General features: G+C 34.9%; 1 long non-coding RNA gene across 2 annotated transcripts; it reads left to right on the top strand.

Annotated features, from left to right (window-relative positions):
- The first annotated feature begins 11,130 nt into the window (after positions 1 to 11,130).
- LOC112144570 lies at positions 11,131 to 12,353 on the top strand. Of its 2 annotated transcripts, XR_002918918.2 has the most exons (5): positions 11,131 to 11,339; positions 11,734 to 11,782; positions 11,892 to 11,940; positions 12,016 to 12,056; positions 12,137 to 12,353. It is a non-coding gene; the product is annotated as an uncharacterized LOC112144570 (long non-coding RNA). The 2 variants fall into 2 exon arrangements; XR_004947978.1 differs by having other exon boundaries at positions 11,892 to 12,056.
- The last annotated feature ends 210 nt before the right edge of the window (positions 12,354 to 12,563 follow it).

Below are 12,563 nucleotides of genomic sequence, written 5' to 3'. Positions count from 1 at the left end.
ACCATAATTTGTCTTTCCCATACATACTTTCTACATTCCATCAACACATGCTTCACCGATTCCACATTCTGACAGTCTTCACACTCTCCAGTTTCATGTTTCCCCATTAATTTCATGGTTTCATTTAAATTACTGTGCCCTATCCTCAACCTGGTAAACACCACTTCTTCTCGTCTGTCTTTGCCCCATACTCTGTCTCCTCCCACCTTCTCCTGTATCCCATATAAGTGTCTCCCCTTTGTCTCCTGGTCCCAGTACTTCTGCCATATTTGTGTCTAAATACCAGAACCTAGAAAACCTTTTCAGACATTTCTCCTGCTTTCAAATGACCAAATCAGACAAACTATGTCCACCTGTCAGGAGCAAATCCCACATTTAAGGACACACATGGTAACAAGAATTTAATGTATTAAACAAAAACCCCATCAGACAGTTAGGAAAAACAAAACAAACAAAAAAACTCAGTGCATCTAATAGAACATGTGAACCAAAATTCAAATTGAACTGAAATACTGAAGAACTCTGCTCTGAGAGTAAACAGCAGTCACCCTGATGATAAAGTGACAGCAGGTGTGCCCCAACATGAAGAAACAGGAGCAGAAACAAAAAAATATGGGACTAAAATGACCCCAAAATAAATCACAAATGTGCTGATCCTCACAACTAGAAACAACTGCAGAATTTTAAGCTCTAGTTTGTTTCTTTAATGGAATATTTAAGCTTCAAACAAACAGAACTGATTTCTTTAGTAACACTAAAAGATCAGTCGATGCTGGACTGGTCATTTTTAAAGTACCAATACCACAAAAATCTGTTTTCACTTGAACATGAATCCTCATTAAATGTTCCTCAATTCTATTCTGGTCCAAGAAACTGTTGAAAAGTTTTAAGTGAGATGGACAAATCCCGAGAAAACTGAAATGTTATAGGAGGACATGATATTAATAATAATCAAATTTGTTTAAAGGGCTGCATGGTGGCGTCTTGCCTCACAGTGAGAAGGCCCCGGTTCGACTCCCGGCTGGGACCTTTCTGTGTGGAGTTTGCATGTTCTCCCCGTGCATGCGTGGGTTTTCACCAGGGACTCCGGCTTCCTCCCACCATCCAAAAACATGCTTCATAGGTTCATTGGTGACTCTAAATTGCCCCTAGGTGTGGATGCGAGAGTGAATGTGTGTGTGATTGAGGCCCTGTGACAGACTGGAGACCTGTCCAGGGTGTACCCCGCCTTCACCCATCAGTAGACGGGATAGGCTCCAGCACCCCCGCGACCCAGAAAGGGAATAAGCGGTCAGGAAGATGAATAAATTTTATTTGAGAGCATCCTTTAAAAGTAACTCAAGGACACTATACATAAAAGCAAAAGCCAAGAAAATCACTAAAACTATTGAAGGTTCCTTTGTTTGTTTTTACACCCAAAGGAGAATCTTTGGTGCAAAAACGACCAAAAACATCTGATTGTTTTCCAGAGATCGCTCCAAAAAACACAGAAGACAAACCAGATTTGAAGGAAAACATACATTGGAACAAAGCTATAATACAAAATAAAAATGGAAAATTCCAGATCAGAGACACCTGAGGAGAAGGAGTAATAATACTTGAGCTGCATGTGTGGGAAGATTTTTAACATCATGAAGGAAAATTCTAGATCTATGAACGGAATGACCTGCAGTCTGAGTTTTAGGTTAGAAAGTTTCCAGATGGTTCTCTGGTTCGGAGGCCACATCATTTCCATCTTTTTTTTTTTTTTTTAAGTTTATTCAAACATGTTAATTTATACATATACAGTAGCTATATGTTACAATCACATCTGCATTTGCACAATTGACAATGGTTATGCTATGTCTTACATACATGTTTGAAAGGTGGCAGGCAGAAGCATTGTGTCAGGGATGGTGGTGAAGGACCCAAATGCAGGAGACAAGACATGGTGCCAGAAACTCAAAGATCTACTTAAAAAAAACTCAAACATGCCAAAACCAGGAGAAACCAAACAACTGGCAGAGCAGAGCAGATGAGCTGACAATGAGAACAGAAAACCAGACACTTAAATCCACTGAGGTTGATGAACTAAATGAAGACAGCTGTGGATGATCAACCTGAACATGGTGAGACTGACAGGAAAACAGAACATGACAGAACCCAGCACTGGATCATGACACATTGTTTATTGAAACCTGCAACTTAATTCATTATAATAGACGTTTACATTACTTACAACTTTTAACAATAATCATAAGTTAAGCTTTATCACAACATTCTGTATAAACAAAACTTTACAATATACATAGTAAAATAAACATAATATTTATACAACACATTTACACACATATTTTTTTTCTTTCATTTAACACAGTATTTTATCTACCTTTGGATATATTCAATACATGCTGTTATTATAGATAAACCAGGAGTTTTTATATTTTGTCTATGTGATACATTTATAACTTTTTTAAACAAGTATATATTACTGCATCGTTTTTGTTCCAAACCCAAATTGTTCCACAGTTTTACTCCACATACTGACACACAGAATTCTCTCCTTTTTGTACGTATGATAGGTTGTTTAAATTTCCGTGTCCCACGTAATTTATGGGAATTGTCTCTCATTTTAAATAGTTTTTGAATGTTGTATACATTATTATATGCTTTATATAATATTTGGGCTGTTTGATAATTTATAAGATCATGCAATTTTAGTAATTTGGACTGTATGAAGAGTTGATTAGTGTGTTCCAGGTGTCCTACTTTGTGAATGTATAGTGTATAGTGTACATGTATAGTGGGTGTACTGAGGTTTGGTAATTATTTCCCCATACTTCATTACAGTATGAGAGGTAAGGAAGACTTAATGAGCAATACAGCGTACGAAGAGTGTTTTGGTCAAGATCATATTTACATTTATTTATTATTGAGAGATTTTTTGAAACTTTCATTTTTAAGTGTCTTATGTGTGATTTCCAAGATAGTTTGGAATCAATTATTAATCCTTAAAATTTGTTTTCCTGAACTTTTTCGATTGTTACTCCGTTTATATTTATATGTTGTTTGGGATTTTCTTTATAATTGCCAAATATTATAACTTTTGTTTTGCTTAAGTTTAATGATCATTTGTTTCTATCGATCCATTTTTTTATGTTTGCAGTTCCTTATTAATGTTAGTAATTAACTTATCATAACGATCATTTCTATAAAATATATTAGTGTCATCTGCATACAACACACTCTTTAATAGTTTGGATACGTTAAATATATCGTTTATGTACAGACTAAATAATTTAGGTCCTAATACAGAGCCCTGAGGGACCCCACATGTAACGCTGAGGTTGGAGGATTTGTTTTGATCTATGGTGACGTATTGATTTCTTCCAGTTAAATAGCTTTGTACCCATTTACCTGCCATTCGTCTAATACCATAACGTTCTAATTTATCCAGCAAAATTTTATGGTTTATTGTATCGAATGCCTTTTTAAAATCTATAAATACTCCTGCTGCATATTTTTTATCATCCAAAGCTTTTGCGATTTCCTCAATGGCATCAATTACAGCCATTGAGGTGGTTCTTTTGGCTCTGAAGCCACATTGGCCTTCATTGATTATTGAATGCTTATCAATGAATTTTTCTGAGTGAGAGATAAATAGTTTCTCAAGAATCTTGGAGAACTTTGGCAATATTGAAATTGGTCTATAATTAGCATATGAGTTTTTATCATTGTTTTTATGGATTGGTATTACTTTGGCTATTTTCATTTTATTGGGGACAATACCTGTTTCAAATGATAGATTAAAAATATGAGCTTAAGGTTTTGAAATAGGGTTAATAACCTGTTTCACCAGTGACATGTCTATGTCGTGGTAATCAGTTGACAGTTTGTTTTTACACTTATTGACAATATTTAGGATTTCTTCCTCAGTAGTTGCAGTAAGGAATATTGAGTGTGGATTAATTATTATTTTTTCATTGAATTGGTTAATATCCTCATCTGGTATTTCTGCTGCTAGATCTGAGCCTACATTCACAAAGAATTTATTGAAGTTATTTACTACTGTATTTATATTTTGTCTATCCCTGTTTGTACCATGAGAACAGTCAGGATATACTACTTTTGAAGTACCATTTTCGATCAGGGTATTTAAAACATCCCAAGTTCCTTTTGTATCATTCCTGTTTTTATTTGATATATTATCATAATACAATGTTTTACTTTTCCTAATTACACCTGTTAACTTGTTTTTTATATTTTGTATCTCTCTTCTGCTTCTTTCATTTTGAATTTAACAAAAGTTTTGTAAAGACAATTTTTTTTTCCTGCAAGCATTCAAAATCCCCTCAGTGAGCCAGGGATTATTAATTTTTTTTAACTGGACAGTTTTTAATGAATAAAGATATGAATATTTTTTAAAAGTTATCATATGCTTTATCAACCTCTACTAGTTCATATATTGAGTTCCAGTTCTGTAAATATAAACTGTTCTTAAATGCAGTAATTGTTTCCTCAGATTTTACTCTTTTATATACATGTGTTTTTGATTTATTGGATGTACTAAATTCACTGTTAAAGACATATTGGTAAGTGATCAGTAATATCACTTATAAGCAAACCACTGGTCATGTGATTAGTCATGATATTAGTAAAAATGTTATCAATAATTTTGGCACTATGAGTTGTTATTCTGGTAGGTTTGGTAATAATTGTTGGGTAGAAGGACATGCTGTACATAGAATGAATAAATAAATCAGTAGTTATTTGTTTAGATGGGTTTAGTAGATCAGTATTGAAGTCACCACATAAAAACATGGATTTATTCAATGTAGAGAACATTTTTTCTACATGTTCTTGAAACATTAAGATCTGCACTAGGTGGTCTGTAAATACAGCTTATTATTATTATTTTCTTCTTTTTATTGAATATTTCCACAGTTATACATTCCATTACAGGTTTTATTATAATTGACATGTGTTTTATTACATTAAATCTAATTGATTTATGTATGTATAGACCAACTCCACCTCCTATTTTATTTATTCTATTTACATAATTAAGGTCATAGTTATCCAAGTTAAAATGTATACCTTTTTCATCATTAAACCACGTTTCTGAGATAGCAATGACACTATGGGTAAGCACATTTCTGCAATAATTCCTTAATATCATCAAAGTTTTTATACATACTTCTACTATTTAAATGTATTATTGATAGTTTGATTTAGTAAATTGTTTTTGTTTAAACGTTGTCATTATGAACTCAACAATATATTTGATCTGATTTAACTTCATGTCAAATCCATTGTAACATCTGACAGGTCGATATTTCACATTTTATTGAACTAACAGCTGCTGCTCTGGACATAAAACTCAAACTGAAAAGAATTTATATATTTGCTCAGGAGGAAAATTATAAAAAAGTTTTGGGCTTTTTTTAAAAGTGAAAAAGTATTTTTATAAAAATATCAAATGGTTATTTGGGTTAATTTGGCTTGATGGTTAATTATCTAATGGATTATTGTTGAATGAAATCAGATTTCTCTCATTTTTAGTAATAACATGTATTCTCCATTAGGTGGCAGACGTGCATCACTTCAAAATCAAATGACCTCTTGAAGAAAAGAAATCAAACTTTTTTTTATAGAAACAATTCACCGTTTTTGGAGAAAAAAGTTTTAATAATGATGATATTTACGAATAATAAACAGGAAACTTGTCCTAATCAGAGCTCTTCAGGTCTTGTATAAAAGTTTAGATAATCCTGGTCTGTCAATAATTAATTGCAGTTTTTCCAGCTCAGAACTGAAGTAAACAACACTGTTGGCGTCTGCTGCATCCTTTCTTTTTTTTTTCCCTCCAATTTTCCTGCGCCAAAGCTTTGCACTCAACAAAGCCATCAAAACCAAAACCCCAAGATTTCCGTCCTTTAAGAGGAAGCTGCAATCAGGACAGCTAGCTCCCCGGCTAACAGTCAGAATGCACTAACTTCATGCGGGTTTAGAAAAAGCGTAAAAGTCAAATCAGAAACATGTGATTTTTAAAGAGGATAAGATTTAAACCACCATAAATGTACTGACATGTGAGGCTTATTAACTTCAGTGTTTCCTGTCTTATTTTATGATCAATCCCACATACGCCGGACAATTAAAGCATTACAAGTGGCTTCAGCTTTTCCTTCCCTCCGCTGTGATTTGGATTCATTCTTTTTAACGAGCAGGTCCTCGTTATGGCTGAGGAGCCGTTCTAAACTGAGTTTGGGTTTTGCCACGGGGAGGCATTTTGAGGGAGCGCTCTCCGGAGGGGAAGCTTTCCTGGACAAACAATCATCAATCAGACGCAGAGGAATTTACCACAGAACGGGCTGGAGATGTCCAACTTTCCTGCAGGGGCATCAGAGCAACATGTCAGGCATGCTTTTAAAGTAAAGCAGCGTTTATGTAGGTTCTGTCAGGAAGAATAGGGACTTTTCACAGCTTTGAAGTCAACATAAATATTTAAAAAAAGAACCTGGAAAAACATCTTCAACTGAACTCTGAAAAAAGAAGAAAACACGTTTCTAGGTGGTGTTCTGTCATCTAAAAAAATCCTGAAGAGAAGAAGAAAAACATGGAGAAGAACCTTTTTTGATGAAGTTTATTGTAAACTTCAGTTTCAGTACAAAAAAGCAGTGCAAGAGAGCTTTAGACATTGTAGAAGAATACGAACGACATAAAACAAAAAAAGTAATATGCCAGGAGTAGGAGCGAACAAACACAAGCTTATCATAAACGTAGGATTGACAAAACATTGCAGATTTGACATTTGAAATTATTTTAACCCTTTAACACATGAGAAGCACAAAATCTTAAACATACTGTAACTTTTCAACAGTTAACGCAATAATTCCAGTAGATTGTGAAGGAGAAAAGCGCTTTTCTCCTTCACAATCTACTGGAATTATTGTGTTAACGCTTGAAAAGTTACAGTGAATCAAAGAACATAAACACTTCAGCTCTGGTGTTAACGGGTTAAACTGAAAACAAATTTTAAGGCATTTCAAGGCTTTTTGTTATTTTTAAAAGATCTATTGAGTCAATATATAATTTGGCCTCAACCACAAATAAAGAACATTTCGGCATTTTGGTACAAAACTTGCATTTGTGGAGGTACAATGTGGCCAGCGGGAGGAATAAATGTGTACAAATTTGAAAGAATACATGAAGAACAATACATGACTGCAAAATATAGAAGAAAAGAGAAGGAAAACTTGTAACAAAAAATCACAGAAAATTTGCCAAAAATGGGTACTGGCAAAATAGATGAGTAACTGTTTTTTTCTGGGTTTTAATCTTTTTAAAAAAGTTTTTGCAGGGTCAAATCTGTGTAAAATTCCATAAGAAATGTATTCTATCTTTTTGAAAATAAGATAGCCAAAAGAAGACGAACATGATCTGAGCTTTAAGGGAAACTGTCGTATGAAGAGTTTATGAGCAAAGGCTTCTGGGTAACAGGAATGTGTCTTCTGTTCAAGCATCAATTTAACTTTTTTTCCGTCTTTAATTAAAATAAACTGAACTAGAATTAGTTTATTTCAAGCAATCAAAATAAAGCAAAAACAAGACAAAATATATACTCATTAATGTACATAGAAGTGATTGAAAAAGTTTTTTAATAAGTGATATTCATACCTAAATAATACCCGACACGTTAAATCTATTAAAGACATTGAAGAAAATTGCGGGTTTTTTTTACGTGTTTTTTTTAGCATTTGTTAGATAATGTAGGACGTTTAAAAAGAAAATGAAGCAAAAATTTGAATTTCTGAATATGTTTCAATGCAAATCAGAACCAGACAAAGCAATGCTGTTTGAAAAAGATCGTATTTGTAACGCAGATAGATCCATGAACGTCTTTGTTTTCCTCGTCTGAGCTCAGGAAGGGAGAGGGGAAGGGGGGCGGGGTTGCTCAGCACAGATTTATTCAGAACAATTCATTATATGACAAAAGTTCATTGAAACAATCTAAAAAGACAGTTAGATTGGCTATATAGGCAAAATGTGCCGTTAGAAGTGCTTAAAAATGAATCTTTTATAATACTGTGAGACTGAAAATCTCATGAATTGAGTTTTTAAATCTTTTGTCAATATTTTAGAAGTTCAGTTGATTTGTTCTTTCTGCAAAGAAAACAGTTTGATTTTCTTAGCCCTTTTCGTCAGATCTCTGTTGTGCTGAAACACGTGAACTGCTGTGACTCCGTCCTCCACTGAATCCCCGATATTCCATTTAGATGATCCTTCTGGATCTGCAGAATTCAAATTTTGCTTGCTGACTCCGTCGTCGCCGTCAGTGGGATGTTTACTCTGTAATGAGCTGTGAATTTGTGTTTCAGGCCCAATCCAGAGCCTTATTTATCATCTCCCTCTGCAGAAGGGCGCCGATGGCGCTCCGTTCATCTGCACAGATCGCATTAGGAGTAAAGCTGTGTGCACCTGAATGTGTCCAACCACCAGCACAACAACATCATCTGTTAGTCTGTCCTGTCTTTGGAAACGAGGCAGTTTGACACCTTTAATTATCCCTGAGTTAAGCTAAACTGGAACACAGAATCCGTGATGGAGTGGGCCGGATTCCTCCCAGCGGAGCGGTTTTGGGTGGATGTGGAGTTTCGTGACTGTGGGATCATCTGTGTGTGCCTGCAGCAACCCCGCCGTAAATAAGCAGTTAAGGCCTTTTGTTCTTTTCCATAATGATCCTGGTGGATTGTGTGAACCCTTGCCATTCTCCTGACCTTTCCCCGCAGCTTTCCGACGAGGAGCACAGAGGGAATGCAGCTTTCCCGCTCCCAGCAGAGGAAGAACCTCCTCAGATGTAGGTCAGCAAACGGCGCTCCGTGTCAGCTGCAACACATGAACAGATCCAGAATGCCGTTGCTCGCATGTTTGCGTTGTAGCGTGCACGTGTGCGGTGAAAAGAAGTACGTTTAATTGCAGGGTTGATGATTCATGAGCGCGACAGCAGAGGGGGAAACTGCATTCGTTGGCAGTTCTGGTTCATGCAGTTATTGTGTTTCATATTTATATTTGTTCTGCAGGATCCTCATGCGTATTAAAGGCTAATGCAGGAGGCCTTTATTCTTTAATGTCTGCAGATTATGCTCACCTTGGGTATGGTGGCCATGAAGTGCAAATCACATCAACAATGACAATTAAAAATGCAAAACAAATAAAATTCTAGAAATTAAAACAAAATTCCAGAAACCAAAATGTTAAGAAAAAAACATTTCAGAAGAAAAAAGTAGTCTCCAGAAACCAAATGAAATGTTAAAAAAGTGATATGAAACTAGAAAAGTTGCATTACCTGCAGTAATGCTGGTGTGAATGATTTTTGCAGAATGTGGTAGTTGAAATTTGCTTAAAATTCTGAAGCAATTGACTTTAATTGCTGAAGGGATTTGTTGAAAATGCAAAAGCTTTTTACAAAATGTTAAATTTGCTGAAAGACTGGAAAATTTGGTCAAAGAACAATAAAAAGAGCGCTGAAATTGGCTTAAATTTCTGAAAATGTGTAGCAAGTTTGTTTAAAACTCCTTAAAACATGGCATTTTTTCAAAAAACATTTAATGTGTTTTCTTAAGTGCTAAACTCCAAATTTGCCCCAAAAAAACTTAGTAGATGCCAAATTAGCCAAAAAAGCTAGCTTGTTGCTAAAATACTAGGTAAACTCCAACATAGCCTTAAAAACTTCAGTAGATGCCATATTAGCCAATAAGAAAATCTAACATGTTGCTAAAATATTAGTTAAACTCCAAAATAACCAAAAAAGTTTCAGAAGATGACAAATTAGTCAAAAAAGCTAGCACATAGCTAAAATACTAATTTCTACTCCAAAATAGTTTAAAAAAACTTCATTAGGGATCAAATTAGCTAACAAAGACAGCATGTTGCTAAAATATTATGAAGGAAGACCTGGACAAATGAGGGTTTTGTCTGAAGTTTTGACTCTGGTGAAAAGCTGGAACATGAACATGGCACACATTAAACGTCTGTCTGTCTCGTCGATGTTTCATTCAACCCAGGCCAGGTTAAACTTAGCTCCCCTGCCCTGATCAACCCAGGGAAACTCCCTCCCAATAATACACTCTGCATGCTGAGTGCTGTGTTTCAGGTGTTGGAGAATCACATTTTGAAAAAAATACAGATAAAAAATAAATAAAGTTATGGAACAAAGAGGGCTGCCTAATTAATTGGTCTGTATTTATTCCTTTACACTACAATTACCTTAACTCCAAAAAAGCCTTAAAAAAGTACCTTAGATGCCAAATTAGCCAAAAAAAGCTAACATTTTGCTAAAATATTAGCTAAACTCAAAATAGTTTAAAATCCTTACAAAGCATTCCCACTATAAGAAATGGTTTTGGACATCACTGATTGGATGGTGACATTAAAAATCCCAGAGGATTTTTAAACACATCTTAACAACCGTTAGAAAGAGAACTGCTGCTGTTACACAGTGTGAGGATTTTAGGGTTTTATACTTTTAGATGGTGTTTTTTTTCCTGATTTTATTTAATTATTGTATTTCTTGTTCTTGTAACTCCTCTCTTTCTTTTCTCGAAGGTCTGGCCTTTCGTCATGCCACAGTTGTAAATCGGAATGATGTTCTTAATCTGACCTGTCTGGATAAATAAAGGTTAAATAAAAATAAAAAAAACATTTCTGGATTTATTTAAAAGAATGGCATGCGTTTGCAAACTGAAAGGTAAATATCTTTGATTTCTGTGCTTCTTTTTAATGTTGATAATTTAACCAGTTCATACATTTCATAAATACAAGGTTATCATATTTGTTTAGATAAAGACCCACTCCAATGACAATTGTGTTTTGTTTTGAATATGTACTCGTAGCATTATTCTGATTGATTGATCGATTGATGGTTTATTTCAAGAATAGATTGAAAAGTACAGGACAAAACACACAATTATTTCAAACTCATTACAGAAACAATGAAATACATTGATTATAAAATAAAAAACGAAAATAAATACACTTATGTCACATTTGGTTCATTCATTTTTTGTGATAATTAACTAAAGCCAGTAGAGTTTGATTGATTGATTGAAAAGGAGTGGGAAGAAGTGAACTTATATAACCCCACCCCTAATTCTGATGATGGAGGACATAGGAAGAAAATAAGTCTTAGAATTGTGTTTTTCAATAATGATTGATAGAAATCATTGTGAATGAGGATGTGAATCAGAATGCATGTTTACTAATGAGTATCAATCCCTATAGGAAACCTTCAGGTCAGAGGTCATGCTGATGTTTCCACTTAGAGCAGACAGACAGGTCCAGCTGATCTCTACCTGCTTTGTGTGAGTGTCCTCGGTCTTTCTCACTCTGTGTTTTTAACAGGATAGAGAAGAAAAGGAGAGGTTGATGTGTCGTGTTTTGTTGGATGATGATGATAACGTCTCTATTCAGACAATATTTATAGCTGAGAAACAGAAGCTCTTTCTGGACTCACTTCACCCTGATGGTTTTGGTGATGATCTCTACAGAACAATATTTAGGTTGATGCTATTGAAATGAAAAGTTGCTCTGACCTTGTTCAATGGCCAAGCATCTTCATAGTGTTAAAGATTTTTAATGGAGCCATGTTTATAGGTTTGTAAGGTTCAACGTGGAGCCAGATCTCAGAATACTTTATTTATTGATCTATTTTGACTGGTAAACATTTGATTTGTGTGTTATTTGTATTCTCTGCAGTACCAGGAAAATCTTTGACCCTGTCTGGAGAACTGGAGGAGACCTTAAGGTGTGTTAACACAAACTTTTGAAGCTCATTGAATACATAGTAATGTGATTAAAAACTATCAGGTTCACGTCAGCTCTCTTTATTTAAGTTCTCCTGTTTTCTTTTTCAGTTCTTTTCTCAGCAGATGTCAGACAGCTGCTGCAGCATTTCATGCTGATGTGAGTATTTTCTTCCTGTTACTTGAGTATAACGTTTCAACATGCTAAAATAAATGTATTTTACTTTCCAATAAGCTCTCTGCATCAGCACCTCGTCTGAAATGACATTCAGTGAAGTACGTTTCCTCAGAAAGTTTCACCAAAACACCAGTTCAGTCTTCCGTTGTGATAAAGATTCTATTTTCTTTCCTTAAAGCTGTTTAGACTTCATCACATCAGTCTCATCCACAATCACCGCTCTAGTTCAGACTAATGTCGGCTGGTTTTGCTTGTGACTGTCCACCAAACCTGTGATGAACTTCTGAGAGGTGTTTATGCTTTTCTAGCACTGCGATCGTCTCCAGTGTTTAATTTTAAGGTGAAGAACATCTTCCTCACAGTCTTACTGCGTTTGTGAACACAGACACATGAAAGGTGGATAGGACGTGATGTGCTCCTCCACTAAAGAGAGTTAGACAATAGAAAGGCAACAAATAAAATTAAAATAAAAAGGGGGCAAGTTTCATTCTGGAATGCTGCAAAATATAAAATACAAGAAATATCTTTCCAGTAACTTGTTTTCCTATCTAGTTGTCTGCTCTCTCAGTTTCTCTGAGCCTGAAGGTCTGAATTTCTAAACTTCT

This window comes from Oryzias melastigma, linkage group LG5 (genome assembly GCF_002922805.2).
Source record: "Oryzias melastigma strain HK-1 linkage group LG5, ASM292280v2, whole genome shotgun sequence".
Classification (NCBI taxonomy): Eukaryota; Metazoa; Chordata; class Actinopteri; order Beloniformes; family Adrianichthyidae; genus Oryzias; species Oryzias melastigma.
The sequence above is the reverse complement of the archived record's forward strand: the minus strand, read 5'-3'. Positions and strand labels throughout refer to the sequence as shown.